Here is a 17,093-nt window from a genome sequence, read left to right on the forward strand (position 1 = left end):
CACCACATATAGGGTATTCCTGTACTCAGGAGAAATTTCATGACAAATTGCACAGTCCATTTTCTAATGTTACCCTTGGGGTTAAAACAATAATTTTGTGGTAAAAATGTATTTTTTTTTTTCATTTTCATGGCTCAACGTTTTTAAAATTCTGTGAAGCACCTGTAGATTCAAGATGCTCACCACATATCTAAATAAATCTCTTGAGGAATGTAGTTTCCAAAATGGTGTGACTAGTGGGATGTTTCCGCTATTAAGGCACACAAGGGCTCTCCAAACAAGACATGGCGTCCACAAACAATTTCAGCCAATTTTTCTTTCCAGAATTCAAATAGCGCTCCTTCACTTCCGATTACTGCCATGTCCCCAAACAATAGTTTTCCAGCACATACTGTATAGGTTATCCCTGTATAGTCCATTTTGTAATGTTACCCTTGGGGTTAAAGCAACAATTTTGTGGTAAAAATGTAGTTTTTCATTTTCACGGCTCAACGTTATAAAATTCTGTGAAGCACCTGTAGATTTAAGGTACCACACCTCTAGATAAATTCCTTGAGGGATATAGTTTTGAAAATAGGCTCACATGGAAGGGTTTCCACTGTTTAGGCACACTAGGGGCTTTTCAATCGTGATACGGCGTCTGTTATCGATTCCAGACAATTTTGAGTTTCAAAACTGAAATGATGCTCCTTCTCTTTTGAGCCCTGCAGTTGCGCACAAACAGTAGTTTTCCTTCACATATGTGGTATCAGCATACTCAAGAGAAATTGCACAACAAATTCTATGGTATGGTTCATTTTCTCCTGTTACCATTGTGAAAATTAAAATATTAGGGCTAAAGCAACATTTTTGTGAGAAAAAATAAAATTGTCATTTTTTCTCCTTCCACATTGCTTTAATTCTTGTGAAGCATCTAAAGCAGTCATGGCGAACCTTTTACAGGCCGAGTGCCCAAACTGTAGCCCTAAACCCAATTTTTTTTCCGAAGTGCCAACCAATCCTATTATGTAAATAATTGATTGTAACCTTACCTTTGCAGTCTTCTCTTCTCTTCAGCAGGGGGCATCACACTCATGCATGCTTACCACACATTGGAGCTGAGCCCCTGCCCTTTCCAGACACAGCAGTTGATCTTTCTGGAAAAAATTGCAGCATATTAGACAGAGATTTTAGCATGGAAAGCAATCAGGTGTCACCCTGTAATCCACATCTACATTTCAAAGTCTGAACATCTTGAAATCCCATAAAGACGTATGAGTTGCTCCCCTCCCCTTTCATTCTGTAGTTCTGTCCCCCTTCCTGGGCCACTTCCTGGTAAACATGTCCCCCATCCTGATATATATTTCCTACATTCTGGTATATTTGTCCCCATCATGGCCCCATCCTGGTAAATGTACTCCATTCTGGTAAATATCCTCCATACTGGTAAATGTACCCCATCCTGGCATGTTCCCCCATGCTGGTAAATGTACACCATCCTGACATATTGCCCATCCTTGTAAATGTTCCCCCATCCCGGCATGTACCCCATTCCTGGTAAATGTCCTTCATCCTGGTAAATGTTCCCAATCCTGGTTAATTTACCCCCATCCAGGTAAATGTACCCCCATCCAGCTAAATGTCCCCCTTCCTAGCATGTACCCCTTCCTGGTAAATGTTCCCCTTCCTGGTAAATGTTCCCCTTCCTGGTAAATGTACCCTATCGTGGCATGTTTCCTCCATCCTGGCATGCATGTTTCCTCCATCCTGGCATGCATGTTTCCCCATCCTGACATGCATGTTTCCTCCATCCTGGCATGCATGTTTCCTCCATCCTGGCATCTATGCTTTCCCCATTCTGGCATGCATGTTTCCTCCATCCTGGCATGTATGTTTCCTCCATCCTGGCATGTATGTTTCCTCCATCTTGGCATGCATATTTTCCCCATCCTGCCATGCATGTTTCCTCCATCTTGGCATGTATGTTTTCCCCATCCTGGCATGCATTGTTCCCCATCCTGGCATGCATTGTTCCCCATCCTGGCATGCATGTTTCCTCCATCCTGGCATGTATGTTTCCTCCATCTTGGCATGTATGTTTTCCTCATCCTGGCATGCATTGTTTCCCCATCCTGGCATGCATGTTTCCTCCATACTGGCATGCATTGTTCCCCATCCTGGCATGCATGTTTCCCCATCCTAGCATGCATTGTTCCCCATCCTGGCATGCATGCCCCCCCCCCTATGCTGGCAAGCATGTTTCCCCCCCATCCTGACATGCATGTCATCCCCCCCATGCTGGCAGGTGTGTTCCCCCCCATGCTGGCATGTGTGCTTCTCCCCCACCCAATGCTGGCATGTGCGTTCCCCCACCCCATGCTGGTGTGTGCGTTCCCCCACCCCCACCTCATGCTGGCATGTGCGTTCTCCCACCCCCACCCCATGCTGGCATGTGCGTTTTCCCACCTCCACCCCATGCTGGCATGTGCGTTCACCCACTCCCACCCCATGCTGGCATGTGCGTTCTCTTACCCCCACCCCATGCTGGCGCTGGCCCCCCCATCCCCACCTTGGCACAGCTGCACACGAGTTATATATATAAAAAAAAAAAAAAAGCAACACACAACTTACCTTCCTGCACACGCTCCCCCGCTGCGCGCCCCTGGGTCCTCAGTTCCCACGTGGCCAGAAGACATCATTACGCCGGCGCCGCTCGCTGACGCTCCTCCGTCTCCTAGGCAACACACCTGAAGCCTGAGAGAGGAGGAGTGTCAAAGCGAGGAGAAATGTCTTCTCCACTCCGCACCAGCAGATCAATGCGGCAGGATCAGTCGACAGCACGCGTGCCAGCAGAATGGGCTCTGCGTGCCCCTGGTGGCACGCGTGCCATAGGTTCGCCATCACTGATCTAAAGGGTTAATAAACTTCTTGAATGTGGTTTTGAGTACTTTGAGGGGTGCAATTTTTAAAATGGTGTCACTTTTGGGTATACTCTGTCATATAAGCACCTCAGTTACTTCAGATATGATGTGGTCCCTAAAACAAACTAGTTATGTGAATTTTGTTGGAGAAATTTGAAACTGCTGCTAAACTTTTAATCCTTTTTAACTTCCTAACAAAAAGAAATTAAGATTGAAAATAAGGGTGATGTAAAGTAGACATGTGGGAAATGTTATTTATTAGCTATTTTGCGTGACAACTTTCTGGTTTAAGGCCATAAAATGAAAAGTTTTAAAATTGTAAAATTTTTAAACTTTTTGGCAAAATTCTGATATTTTCACATATAACCGTAAAACATTTTTACCTAAATATACCACTATCATGAAGTACAATGTTTCATGGAAAAACATTCTTAGAATCACTGGGATCCGTTTAATCATTCCTGAGTTATTACTACAAAAAGCGACACTGGTCAGAATTAAAACACTGGCCTTGTCAGTAAAGTGAAAACAGGATTGGGATGAAGGAGTTAATATCAGTTAGAAATGCTTTAAAACATAATAATACCGCCATTCTGAAATTGAGTTTGTAGTTCTCAAGAATATCAATTAACATATTGTAATTTTTCATGTTACATAGGCGGGTATGAGTTTGGTGACCTGAGTTCCAAGCCCTCCTCAGCCTACTTGCATCATTTTTGCATTGAGCAAAGTTTCCACAATGGGTTTTTGGTGTCTTTTTTCTGCTGCATTTTACATTTCTAGCAAAGAATATGTCATGTATAAACAAAACAATTCTCCTGCTCTCTGTCCCTTATTTTATGCTAATGATATTGACCTACAGTGCTTTTTTGAAATCTTCACCATGTCAATTTCTCTTGTGTTAAATATACATTTTATTTGTGAATTTTCCCCCTAGGATTAAATAACGTAGAAAATCAACATATAAAAAAAATGCAAGTTTGGGGTATTTTTTGCATTTCTGTAGGCCCTCACATGACTTTATCAATAAAGTTTTATCACCGCTAAGTTCCAGATAGTTTCCATAACAAAGCAATTTTATTAAAAAAATATTACAAAAGAAAACAAAATCCATAAGGCTACATGCACACGTTGAGTAGGTATAAAATGCAGAAGTGGTGTCCAAGTTTCTACACCGTGTGCAGAATTATTAGGCAAGTTGTATTTTAGAGGATTTTTTTATTATTGATCAACAACTATGTTCTCAATCAACCCAAAAGACTCATAAATATCAAAGCTTAATCTTTTTGGAAGTTGGAGTGGGTTTTTTTTTTTATTTGGCTACCTTAAGCCTGCTTTACACGTTGCAATTTCGCATACGATTTCGTATGCGATTTGCAACACCACCATCGTATGTGTGGCACGTTCAATTTGTTGAACGTGCCGCACAAACGATTAACCCCCGTAACACGTACTTACCTTCCATACGACCTCGATGTGGGCGTTGAACGTCCACTTCCTGGAGTGGGAGGGACGTTTGGCGTCACATCGACGTCACGTGGCAGCCGGCCAATAGAAGCAGAGGGGCGGAGCTGAGCTGGATGTAAACATCCCGCCCACCTCCTTACTTCCGCATTGTGGGCCGGGAGCCGCAGGACGCTGGTAAGATCTGTTCATCGTTCCCGGGGTGTCAAACTCTACAATGTGTGCTACCTCGGGTACGATGAACAATCTGACGTGCAATTCTAGAGAAAGGTACGATGTGCGTGCGATGAACGTTTTACCATTCAATCGCAATCGCACGTACCTGTCACACACTGCAATGTACCTTACGATGCTGGATGTGCGTCACTTAGGACGTGACCACGCCGACACATTGTAAGATACATTGTAAGATACATCGTGTAAAGCGGGCTTTAGGAGGATATCTGTTTTTGCAGGTAACTATTACTGTGTAGAATTATTAGGCAACTTAATAAAAAACAAATATATTCCCCTCTCACTTGTTTATTTTCACCATGTAAACCAATATAACTGCACAAAATTATAAATAAACATTTCTGACATACAAAAACAAAACCCCCAAAAATTAATGACCAATATAGCCACCTTTCTTTCTGATGACACTCAACAGCCTACCATCCATAGATTCTGTCAGTTGTTTGATCTGTTTATGATCAACATTGCATGCAGCAGCCACCACAGCCTCCCAGACACTTTTCCGAGAGGTGTACTGTTTTCCCTTCCTGTAGATCACACATTTTATGAGGGACCACAGGTTCTCTCAGGGGTTTAGATCAGGTGAACAAGGGGACCATGTCATTATTTTTTCATCTTTTAGACTTTTAATGGCCAGTCACACTGTGGAGTAGTTGGATGCATGTGATGGAGCATTGTCCTGCATGAAAATAATGTTTTTCTTGAACGATACCGACTTCTTCCTGTACCACTGCTTGAAGAAGTTGTCTTCCAGAAACTGCCAGTAGGTCTGGGAGTTGAACTTCAATCCATCCTCAACCCAAAAACGTCCCACAAGTTCATCTTTGATGATACCATCCCATACCAGTACCCCACCTCCACCTTGCTGGCGTCTGAGTCGGAGTGGAGCTCTCTGCCCTTTACTGATCCAGCCTCTGGCCCATCCATCTGGCCCATCAAGAGTCACTCTCATTTCATTAGTCCATAAAACCTTTGAAAAATCAGTCTTAAGATATTTCTTGGCCCAGTCTTGACGTTTTATCTTATGTTTCTTGTTCAAAGGTGGTCGTTTTACAGCCTTCCTTACCTTGGCCATGTCCCTGAGTATGGCACACCTTGTGCTTTTTAATACTCCAGTAATGTTGCAGCTCTGAAATATGGCCATACTGGTGGCAAATGGCATCTTGGCAGCTTCATGCTTGATTTTCTTTAATTTATGGGCAGTTATTTTGCGCCTTTTTGCCCAACACACTTCTTGTGACCCTGTTGGCTATTTGCCATGAAATGCTTGATTGTTTGGTGATCACGCTTCAAAAGTTTAACAATTTCAAGACTGCTGCATCCCTTTGCAAGACATCTCACAATTTTGGACTTTTCAGAGCCCGTCAAATCTCTCTTCTGACCCATTTTGCCAAAGAAAAGGAAGTTGCCTAATAATTAAGCACACCTTATATAGGGTGTTGATGCCATTACACCACACCCCTCCTCATTACAGAGATGCACATCACCTGATTTACTTAATTGGTAGTTGGCTCTCAAGCCTATACAGATTGGAGTAGGACAACATGTATAAAAAGTATCATGTGATCAAAATACTCATTTGCCTAATAATTCTGCACACGGTGTATTACACTTTTCCTCTGATTGTTCTACTCCTGATTTTGGGTTACAAATACAGAGGTAAAAATCTCAACAAATGCTCAATGTGGGCCTGTGCCCTGTTTCCTTGGCCATGCACTGTCTCCTCTCCATGCACTGCGCTTTCTTCCCCCCTGTGCACTGTCTCCCCCTGTGTGCTGTTTCCCCCTCGTGCACTCTTTGTGTGCTCTCCCTCCTGTGCATTGTCTCTTCCCTTCATTCGCTGTTTCACACCTGTGCACTGTGATCCCCCCGTGTGCCCTGGGTGGTGCAGGAGATCATCGCTGCCTTGCAGGTGACATCACTGGTCTCTGTTGGGGATAGTGACAACACTCTTCTGCCAGCTTATTATTATTCATAAGCCAACAACAGTCTTACTACTCACCGCAAAGGGGACGGTCGCTGCACAAGGAAGGCAGGTATCCCAGGCCCCATACACAATTAAGTTCTAGGGGCACCGTCCGGCAGGTATGTAGAGTTCTGACAGCGAGTGGGAACCCCTGTCTGTCCAGAGCCCCGGCACTTGCACAGGTGGTGAGTGACTAGAGTTGAACGCGATTCGTGGTTCGAGGTTCGCCAGTTCGCGGTTCGAGTGATTTTGGGGGGTGTTCTAGATCGAACTAGAACTCGAGCTTTTTGCTAAAATCTCGACAGTTCGAGTTACATTCGAGAACAGTTTGATCACCAAAAGCAGGTCTTTTTACAGCTACAGTGTGCAGGGAGCCATCGCTGGCAGCCTGCGGTAAGCTGGTAACCAAGATAAATATCGGGTATCCAAGCAAAGCGCTTTGCTTGGTAACCCGATATTTACCCTAGTTACATGTGCAGGGAGCCGACACTTTCCTGCTCAGCTCCGCCCCCTCCTGCACTTGGCATGTACACACACACACTCACCTGTCCCCAGCCATGCAGGTCCCGGCACTGACGTCCTCAGCGCCAAATGGCCTCGCTAGGCTCCACCCACTTTGCACTCCGCCGCCCGCACACATGGCCCCACTAGGCTCCACCCACTTCACACTCCGCCACCCGCACACATTACCCCGCTAGGCTCCACCCACCTGGCACTCCGCACACATTACCCCACTTAGCTCCACCCACCTGGCACTTTGCACACAATACCCCGCTTGGCTCCACCCACCTGGCACTCTGCACAGATTACCCCGCTTAGTTCCACCCACCTGGCACTCCGCACACATTACCGTGCTTGGCTCCACCCACCTGGAACTCTGCACACATTGCCCTGCTTGGCTCCACCCACCTGGCACTCCACACACATTATCCCGCTTGGCTCCACCCACCTGGCACTCTGCACACATTACCCCGCTTGGCTCCACCCACCTGGCACTCTGCACACATTACCCAGCTTGGCTCCACCCACCCGGCACTCTGCACACATTACCCCGCTTGGCTCCACCCACCTGGAACTCTGCACACATTACCCCGCTTGGCTCCACTCACCTGGCACTCTGCACACATTACCCCGCTTGGCTCCACCCACCTGGCACTCTGCACACATCACCCTGCTTGGCTCCACCCACCTGGCACTCCGCACACATTACCCCGCTTGGCTCCACTCACCTAGCACTCTGCACACATTACCCCGCTTAGCTCCACCCACCTCGCACTCGGCACACATGGCCCCGCTCGACTTACCTGCGGTGATGAAGTCCAACCCTCCCGACCTCAGTGCTGTCACTGTCCTCCATGGCCGCCGCTTGTCACATCTCCTCCTCTCACCTCCGACCCAAGACTGTGACTAGCGGTGACGTCACAGGCTCCTGCGATACTTGGCTGTGAAGGCGGCGGTCATTGAAGTCAGTGACAGGTCTGCTATCAGCAGTGCAGGAGATCGTCACTGCAGGTAATGTACCTCGCTCTTGACAGCAGCACTTCTCATGCCCTGCAGTGACCTGGGCTGACCTATTGATGTTATCTCAGCTCACTGCATTGCTCTCCCAGCCAATGGGGAACATTCTGTTCTTCATTGACTGGGACATTGACTATGGTATGGATCGTCATGGGAACGCTTGGATTACAGCAGACCTGGATTTGTTTTTCTTTCTAATAAATTGGTGAAAGAGGGAATGCTTTGGGGAGTGTTTTTTCAAATAAAAATGTGTTTGTCGTCTATTTTTTTTTTATTACTAACTAAGTTGGTGATGTCGGGTATCTGATAGATGCCTGACCTCACGAACCCCAGGGCTTGATGCCAGGTGACATTACACATCTGGTATTAACCCCATATATTACCCCGTTTGCCACCGCACCAGTGCATGGGATGAGCTGGGGCGAAGCACCAGGATTGGCGCATCTAATGGATGTGCCACTTCTGGGGCGGCTGCAGCCTGATATTTTTAGGCTGGGGAGAGTCCAATAACCATGGACCTCCCTAGTCTGAGAATATCAGACCCCAGCTGTCCGCTTTACCTTGGCTGGTAATCCAATTTTGGGGGGACCCCCACGTGTTTTTTTTTTTTAAATTATTTATTTAATTTGTTTAATAAATAACAGCATGGGGTGCCCTCAGTTTTGGATTACCAGCCAAGGTGAAGCTGCCAGCTGTGGTCTGCAGGCTGCAACCATCTGCTTTACCCTAGTTGGCTACAAAAATAGGGGGAACCCCACGTCAATTTTTTTTCTAAATGTATTTGGTTTTTTTGGTAAATACAAGGCTAAGCACCCCTTAGTGCCACATGAAAGGCACCAAAGGGTGCAAAATTACAAAATGCAGGAGAGTGGGACATTATGTGTCTTTCTGCCATTACAATGACAGAAAAGACTGATATGAAGTGTACAAGCACAGGAAAATCACCAGAGCGCTCTACGCTGTGAAAAGCCAGGGAAGGAGTCTTGCGAGGATAATTTGCATATTCCCAGTGCCTTCTGGGATAAGTGAAGAGTCACCGCGAGCTCAAGGAGAACCGGGTTTTGGCCGTTACAGCCGGAAGGAAGACTTCTGAAAGCCGCGCGCCTAGCGGCGCGCGAATTTTAGCCTGTCTTCTTCATTGTGAGCGTGAGTGAGCAAAGTGTGAGCAAAAGTAAGTGTGAGTAGAATTGTTTGTATTTAGTTGTTTAATTACTTAACATTTGTTTAGTGCTATCCCCATTAGAAAATGTGCTCCACTATTGCTAATGCGATCCAGTGTACATCTTGTCTCATGTATGCAGTCCTTGAAAAGCCGTTCGAGGGTGCATACTGTTGTTCGAGATGTGCGCAAGTTGCACGTTTGGAAGCCCAGATACTGGATCTAAATGAGCAGCTGGCAACTCTGAGATGCATTAGCAATATGGAAAGGAGTCTGCTGCTCACTGAGCAGCAGCTTGGTGGGTCAGATGTGGGGGAGGATCATAGTAGGGAGCGGCAGGACGGTGAGGTAGGTAGCTGGGTGACAGTTAGAAAGGGGGGTAAAGGGAAAAGTGCTAGGAAGGCTAGTCCTGAACTGACACACCCCAATAGGTTTGCAAACTTGGCAGATGAGGGGGATGTCATTACAGGGGTAGCATTGCTGCAGCAAGACATGACCTCTGAATGCCAGAGGAGTGTCTGCTCCAGTAAGGGGGGGAATAGGAGTGCAGGGCAGGCAAGACAGGTACTGGTAGTGGGGGACTCAATTATTAGGGGGACAGATAGGGCAATCTGTCACAAAGACAGGGATCGCCGAACAGTGTGTTGTCTTCCTGGCGCTCAAGTTCGGCACATCGCTGATCGGGTTGACAGATTACTGGGAGGGGCTGGGGAGGACCCAGCGGTCATTGTACACATTGGCACAAATGACAAAGATAGAGGTAGGTGGAAGGTCCTTAAAGATGATTTCAGGGAATTAGGTTGTAAGCTTAAAGCATGGACCTCAAAGGTGGTATTTTCGGAAATACTACCTGTGCCACGAGCCACACCAGAGAGGCAAAGAGAGATCAGGGAGGTTAACAGGTGGCTCAGGAATTGGTGTAGGAAAGAGGGTTTTGGGTTCCTGGAGAATTGGGCCGACTTTTCAGTTGGCTACAGATTCTATGCTAGGGATGGGCTGCATCTTAATGGGGAGGGTGCAGCTCTGCTGGGGCAGAAAGAGGCTAGAAGGTTGGAGGAGTGTTTAAACTAGGAATGGGGGGCGAGGGTATTCACTTTATAGAAGGGGAATGTAGTGCAGATAGTGACCAGGGCACAAGTAATGAAATTGGGGGTGGTACGGGGGGAAGGGTTAGGACAGTCAATACAGTAAGCAGGAATATAGGTACAGAGTCATACGTAACGTGCATGTACACTAATGCCCGAAGCCTCACAAATAAGGTGGTGGAATTAGAATTAATATTGTTGGAAGAAAATTATGATATAGTGGGGATATCAGAGACATGGCTGGATGAGAGCCATGACTGGGCTGTTAATTTACAGGGTTATAGCCTATTCAGGAATGACCGTACAAATAAGCGAGGGGGAGGTGTGTGTCTATATGTAAAATCATCCTTAAAACCCATCCTGCTTGACAACATATGTGAGGGTACTGAGAATGTAGAGTCCCTATGGGTGGAGATAAGGGGGGGGAGAATGAATAATAAAATACTGATAGGGGTGTGTTATAAGACGCCGAATATTATGGAAGAGGTAGAGAATCTCCTCATAAAGCAAATTGATAAAGCAGCGAGTCTCGGAGAGGTAATTATTATGGGGGACTTTAACTATCCTGATATAAATTGGGGAACAGAAACTTGCAGTTCCAGCAAAGGAAATAGATTTTTGATAACAATGAAAGATAATTACCTTTCACAAATGGTACAGGACCCCACAAGAAGGGGAGCACTACTAGACCTTGTACTAACCAATAGGCCAGACCGCATATCAAATATACAAGTTGGGGGTTACTTGGGGAATAGTGATCACAAAATAATAAGTTTTCATATATTCTTTGGTAAGATGTATAGTAGAGGGGCTACAAGGACACTAAACTTCAGGAAAGCAAATTTTAAACGGTTGAGAGATGATCTTAGTGCAATAAACTGGGATGATGTACTAAGTAATAAAAGTACACAAAGCAAATGGGAGACTTTTATGAGCATCCTGAATAGGGCTTGTGCAGAAAATATACCCTATGGGAACAAACATGCTAGAAATAGGAGGAAACCCCTATGGCTAAATAGAGCTGTAAAAGAAGCAATAAAAGAAAAACAGAAAGCCTTAAAAGAATTAAAGAGGGTAGGTAGTGATGAGGCATTATATAATTATAGAAAATTAAATAAAATATGTAAAAAGCAAATTAAGTTAGCTAAGTTTGAGACAGAGAGACTCATTGCGAGAGAAAGTAAAAATAATCCTAAAATATTCTTTAACTACATAAACAGTAAAAAACTGAAAAGCGATAGTGTTGGCCCCCTTAAAAATAGTCTTGGTGAAATGGTGGAAGGGGATGAGGGTAAAGCCAACCTGCTGAATGACTTTTTTTCTACGGTTTTTATACAAGAAAATGCCATGGCAGATGACATGACCAGTGATACCATAAATTCACCCTTGAATATTACCTGCTTAACCCAGCAGGAAGTACGCCGCCGCCTCGAAATCACTAAGGTTGACAAATCTCCGGGCCCGGATGGCATACACCCCAGAGTACTACAGGAATTGAGTTCTGTGATAGATAGACCATTATTTTTAATCTTCTCAGATTCCTTAATAACAGGGTCGGTACCGCAGGACTGGCGCATAGCAAATGTGGTGCCAATATTCAAAAAGGGGACAAAAACTTAGCCGGGAAATTATAGGCCGGTAAGTTTAACCTCTACGGTTGGTAAAATCCTTGAGGGTTTCTTGAGAGATGCTATACTGGAGTATCTCAAGAAAAATAACCTTATGACAGAGTATCAACATGGGTTTATGAGGGATCGATCCTGTCAAACTAATTTGATCAGCTTCTATGAAGAGGTAAGTTCAAGCCTGGACCAGGGAAATGCAGTGGATGTTGTGTATATGGACTTTTCAAAAGCTTTTGATACGGTGCCACACAAAAGGTTGGTACATAAAATGAGAATAATGGGGATAGGGGAAAATATGTGTAACTGGGTTAAAAACTGGCTCAGTGATAGGAAACAAAGGGTGGTTATTAATGGTACGTACTCGGACTGGGTCTCAGTTCATAGTGGGGTACCACAGGGGTCAGTATTGGGCCCGCTTCTTTTCAACATATTTATAAATGACCTTGTTGGGGGCATGCGGAGTAGAATTTCAATATTTGCAGATGATACTAAACTCTGCAGGGTAATCAATACAGAGGATGATAATTTTATATTACAGGGAGATTTATGTAAATTGGAGGATTGGGCTGAGAAGTGGCAATTGAAGTTTAATGTAGATAAATGTAAGGTCATGCACTTGGGTAGAGGAAATAATATTTATGATTATGTACTTAATTGTAGAACACTGGGTAAAACAGACACAGAAAAAGACTTGGGTGTATGGGTGGATGGTAAACTTCACTTTAGTGGACAGTGTCAGGCAACTGCTGCCAGGGCTAATAAAATAATGGGATGTATTAAAAGAGGTATAAGTGTTCATGAAAAAAATATAGTTCTACCTCTGTACAAGTCACTAGTGCGACCGCACTTAGAATACTGTGTACAATTCTGGTCACCGATATATAAGAAGGACATAGCTGAACTGGAGAAGGTGCAGAGAAGAGCCACCAAGATTATTAGAGGAATGGGTGGGCTGCAATACCAAGACAGGTTATTAAACTTGGGGTTATTTAGTTTGGAAAAACGAAGGCTTAGGGGGGATCTAATCACAATGTATAAATATATGAGGGGACAGTACAGAGACCTTTCCAAAGATCTTTTTACACCTAGGCCTGCGACTGGAACACGGGGGCATCCGCTACGTCTTGAGGAAAGAAGGTTTAATCATAATCACAGACGTGGATTCTTTACTGTACGAGCAGTGAGACTATGGAACTCTCTGCCGCATGATGTTGTAATGAGTGATTCACTACTAACATTTAAGCAGAGCCTGGATGCCTTTCTTGAAAAATTTAATATTACCAGTTATGTATATTAGATTTTATGACAGGGTATTGATCCAGGGAACTAGTCTGATTGCCGGATGTGGAGTCAGGAAGGAAATGTTTTCCCCATTGGAACTTGTTTGCCACATTGGGGTTTTTTTGCCTTCCTCTGGATCAACATGTTAGGCTACGGGTTGAACTAGATGGACTTAGAGTCTCCCTTCAACCTTAAAAACTATGATACTATGATACTATGATACTATGAAAATGGCACTGGAGTGACTGCCTCATGTAGGTTGAAGCTATGGATCCTGGGTAAATTTATGTATTTTCCCTCCTTCAGTTTTTTTGCAGTACGCAAAAAAAAACGGAAGGCGCACGGATGACAAACGGATGACATACGGACCGTATACGGAACGGAAATGGATGCCACACGGATGCACCCGTGAAAAAAAAGGACCGTTTTTTGCGGACCGCAAAAACGGATCGGTCGTGTGAATGTAGCCTTATTCTGATCTGCTGTTTATAAACAACAGGCAGAAATAAGTGAATAGCACCCCCCAGTGTCAGAAAATCTCCGGGGTTTCAGGGGGTAGCTGAGACCCTGGAGATCATGATTTAGGCCGGTTTTTCCGGTCCCCGCTCTTGTGATCACCGGTATACACCGTATACCGATGATCACGTTACATTAAATGATAGCGCCTTTAAAAAAATATTTATCTCCCATCTGGCATGAACAAACATGTCAGATGGGAGATAAATCTCCTCCCCGGTCCCCTCCGGTCCCCCGCTGTCGCCAAAGTGCACCCCCCGACCCCCTTCCGGAAATCCAAGATGGCCAGGCGCACAGCAGCGCACCGGCCGCATTCACCCTACTCCTCTGATTTCTGTCGCATGTGCCATGACACATGCGACAGAAAACTCCTCCCCAGACCCTGCCAGGTCACCCCCTATAAACCCACCGGTGTTCCCCAGTGTCCCACGGTACCTGTGCAGCGTTGATCCCCCGCGGCCCCCTCCTTCACAGTAGACCCTGCCGCATGCACAGAGCGGCTGTCAGCTCAGCTTCCTGTGTTCAGTCACAGTGAGTGGTGGTAACCATGCATCTGTAAGCTACTGCAATGACCTGCTCATGAGGTAAGGAACATAGTTGATCAGGAGAGCTATACTACATTTCCAAATGGAGGTATTTGATTTTATAGTTGCCCTGCTGAACGACTACCAAACATGAGAGTCCATTATACTCCACAAGTAAACACATCTAAATAGCGAGCTCTGTTGTTTAGTATTCATTCAGCTGAATAACTGGACTTAAAGGGGTATTACATCTCCAAGATCCTATCCCCAATATATAGTAGGTGGAATAGCAATAATATCAGCAAATACCAATATTTGGAAATGTAGAACAGTTCTCCTGATTAGGCATGCCCTTACCTCATGAGCAGGGCATTGCAGCTTTGGTAGCAACACTTACGACATGGACTCTGCTGCTGTGGACCCGAGGAGAGTGGGTGCAGATTCATTGCACACACACTCCTCACATGGAGGGTCTGCACTCCTAGAAAATGGGGGATACGTTCCCTGAGCATGTCCCCCCCATATTCTAGATGGTCCAGAGTCATCGTGGGACCCCCTTATTTTTTTTCCTTACAATAAATTGGTGAAAGAGGGAATGTTTTGGGGAGTGTTTTTTCAAATACATTTTTTTTGTCTATTTTTTTTTGTTAGTACTGACAGTTTGTGATGTCGGGTATCTGATAGACGCCATGACATCACAAACTGCTGGGCTTGATGTCAGGTGACCTTACAGCTAGTATCAACCCCATTTATTACCCCGTTTGCTACCGCACCAGGGCAGGGGATGAGCTGGGGTGTAGTGCCAGGATTGGCACATCTAGTGGATGCGCCACTTTTGGGGCGCCTGCGGCCTGCTATTTTTAGGCTGTGAAGTGCCAATAACTATGGACCTTCCCACCCTGAGAATACCAGAGCACAGCTGTCCGCTTTACCTTGGATGGTGATCCAATTTGGGGGGGACCCTACTATTTTTGTAATTATTATTATTTCTAAAATAATTATAAAAAAGAGCCTGGAGTGACCTCCACATTGGATCCCCAACCACAGTAAAGCTGCCAGCTGTGGTTTTCAGGCTACAGCAGTCTGCTTTACTCTAGCTGGCTATCAAAAATGGAGGGACCCCACGTCATTTTTTTTTTTAACTATTTTTTTAAATAAAAAAAAATAATGGGCTTCCCTGTATTTTGCTTGCCAGCCAAGGTAACGCCAGGCAGATGGGGGTGGCAACCCATAGCTGTCTGCTTTAACTGTGCTGAGAATCAAAAATACCGCGGGGCGCTACGTCATTTTTTTAATGATTTATTTTTACAGCACTGTCATGTCAGGCAATCAAAATACAGGGAAGCCCATTTTTTTTTAGTTATTTAAATAAATAATAAAAAAAATATATATATGGGCTCCCGCTGCATTTTTTGTATTGCTAGATAAGGGTAATCCAAGCAGCTACTGGCTGCTAACCCCCACTGCTTGGTGTTACCTTCACTATCAATGGAAAATCCAGGGAAGCATTTTTTATTTTTTTTGCCAAAAAACTACAAAAAAAATGTCGTGAGCTTCGCCATATTTTTGTATGCTAGCCAGGTACAGCAGGCAGGTATGGCTGCCCCCAACCCCCAGCTCCCTATTTGTACCTGGCTGGGAACTAAAAATATAAGGAAGCCCTTTGTTTAATTATTTTATGAATTTCATAAAATAATTAAAAAAAAACCCGACGTGGGCTTCGCCCCATTTTTGTGTCCAGTCGGGTACAACTAGGCAGCTGGGGATTGGAATCCGCAGCACAGGTTAGCCCGAGGTTTCTGGGCGCCTCTGCTGCGAATTGCAATCCGCAGCCGCCCCAGAAAAAGGCGCTTTCATAGAAGCGCTATCATCTGGCGCTGTATCCAACTCTTCCAGCAGCCCTGAAGCCGGGTGGCTTGCTGGGTAATCCTGAGTTAATACCAGCCAGTATTAAGTCAGAGATTCTTAATGTCAGGCAAGTTTGACCCAGCCATTAAGAATCTCCAATAAAGGGTTGAAAAAAAGACACCACACAGAGAAAAAATAGTTTAATAGAAATAAATACACAGATACATTAGCGACTCCATGTTTATTACTCCCTGTTATCCCTCCACGATCCATGCTCTTCTGTCTTTCTCCTTCAGCCCATGCAGCTCTGCTACATGAGCAGCACAGCATGGGAGAAAGACGCTGCTGCTCCCCGTGCAGTCTTCACTCCGTGAGTGATCAGTGCTGCTGGCTGTTAGCGGTAACGTTACCGCTGACAGACGGGTTGCCATAGCAACGGTGCTCCGATCATGTGATTCCCGGTGCCACTGTTAGCGGTGACATCACCGCTAACATGTGCGTTGCTATGGCAACGGTGATCTCCGTTATTGACTGGCTGTGTCAGCCGGTCCCTAACAGAACGTGGAATCAGAACAGGGAGTCAACCGTGTGCCAGAGCATCTAGCCAATACACGCCGATACACAAACGTGCACTGTGTACCAGAGAGTGCAATGACAGGACCTAGGACAGGACATGACGTCAAAGCCATGTGACCAGTCTGTAGCCAATGAGATAATAGACACGTGACTGGTCACATGGCTATTTTGACGACACGATAGGTCCTGCATCACTGCTGGTTACCGAGAGGACGCAGCGATTACCGATGGAAAAGCGGCGGGAGACAGAGTGCAGGACGGATCGCGGGCACCGGTAAGTGTTATGGCAATGTTTATTAACTGTATGTGTACATTTATAATGTGTTTTTATGTGTTTGTGATTGCCTCCCATTGTTTCCTATGGGGTTCGAGTGGTTTGCCGAACCGGTTCGCCGAA

At 45.3% G+C, this 17,093-nt stretch overlaps 1 protein-coding gene across 1 annotated transcript in view; it reads left to right on the forward strand.

The window, feature by feature from the left end:
- KIAA1549L (KIAA1549 like) overlaps positions 1-17,093 on the forward strand; it is a 1,247,838-nt gene that overhangs the window by 371,488 nt on the left and 859,257 nt on the right.

Source organism: Anomaloglossus baeobatrachus, chromosome 10, assembly GCF_048569485.1.
Source record: "Anomaloglossus baeobatrachus isolate aAnoBae1 chromosome 10, aAnoBae1.hap1, whole genome shotgun sequence".
NCBI classification, from domain to species: Eukaryota; Metazoa; Chordata; class Amphibia; order Anura; family Aromobatidae; genus Anomaloglossus; species Anomaloglossus baeobatrachus.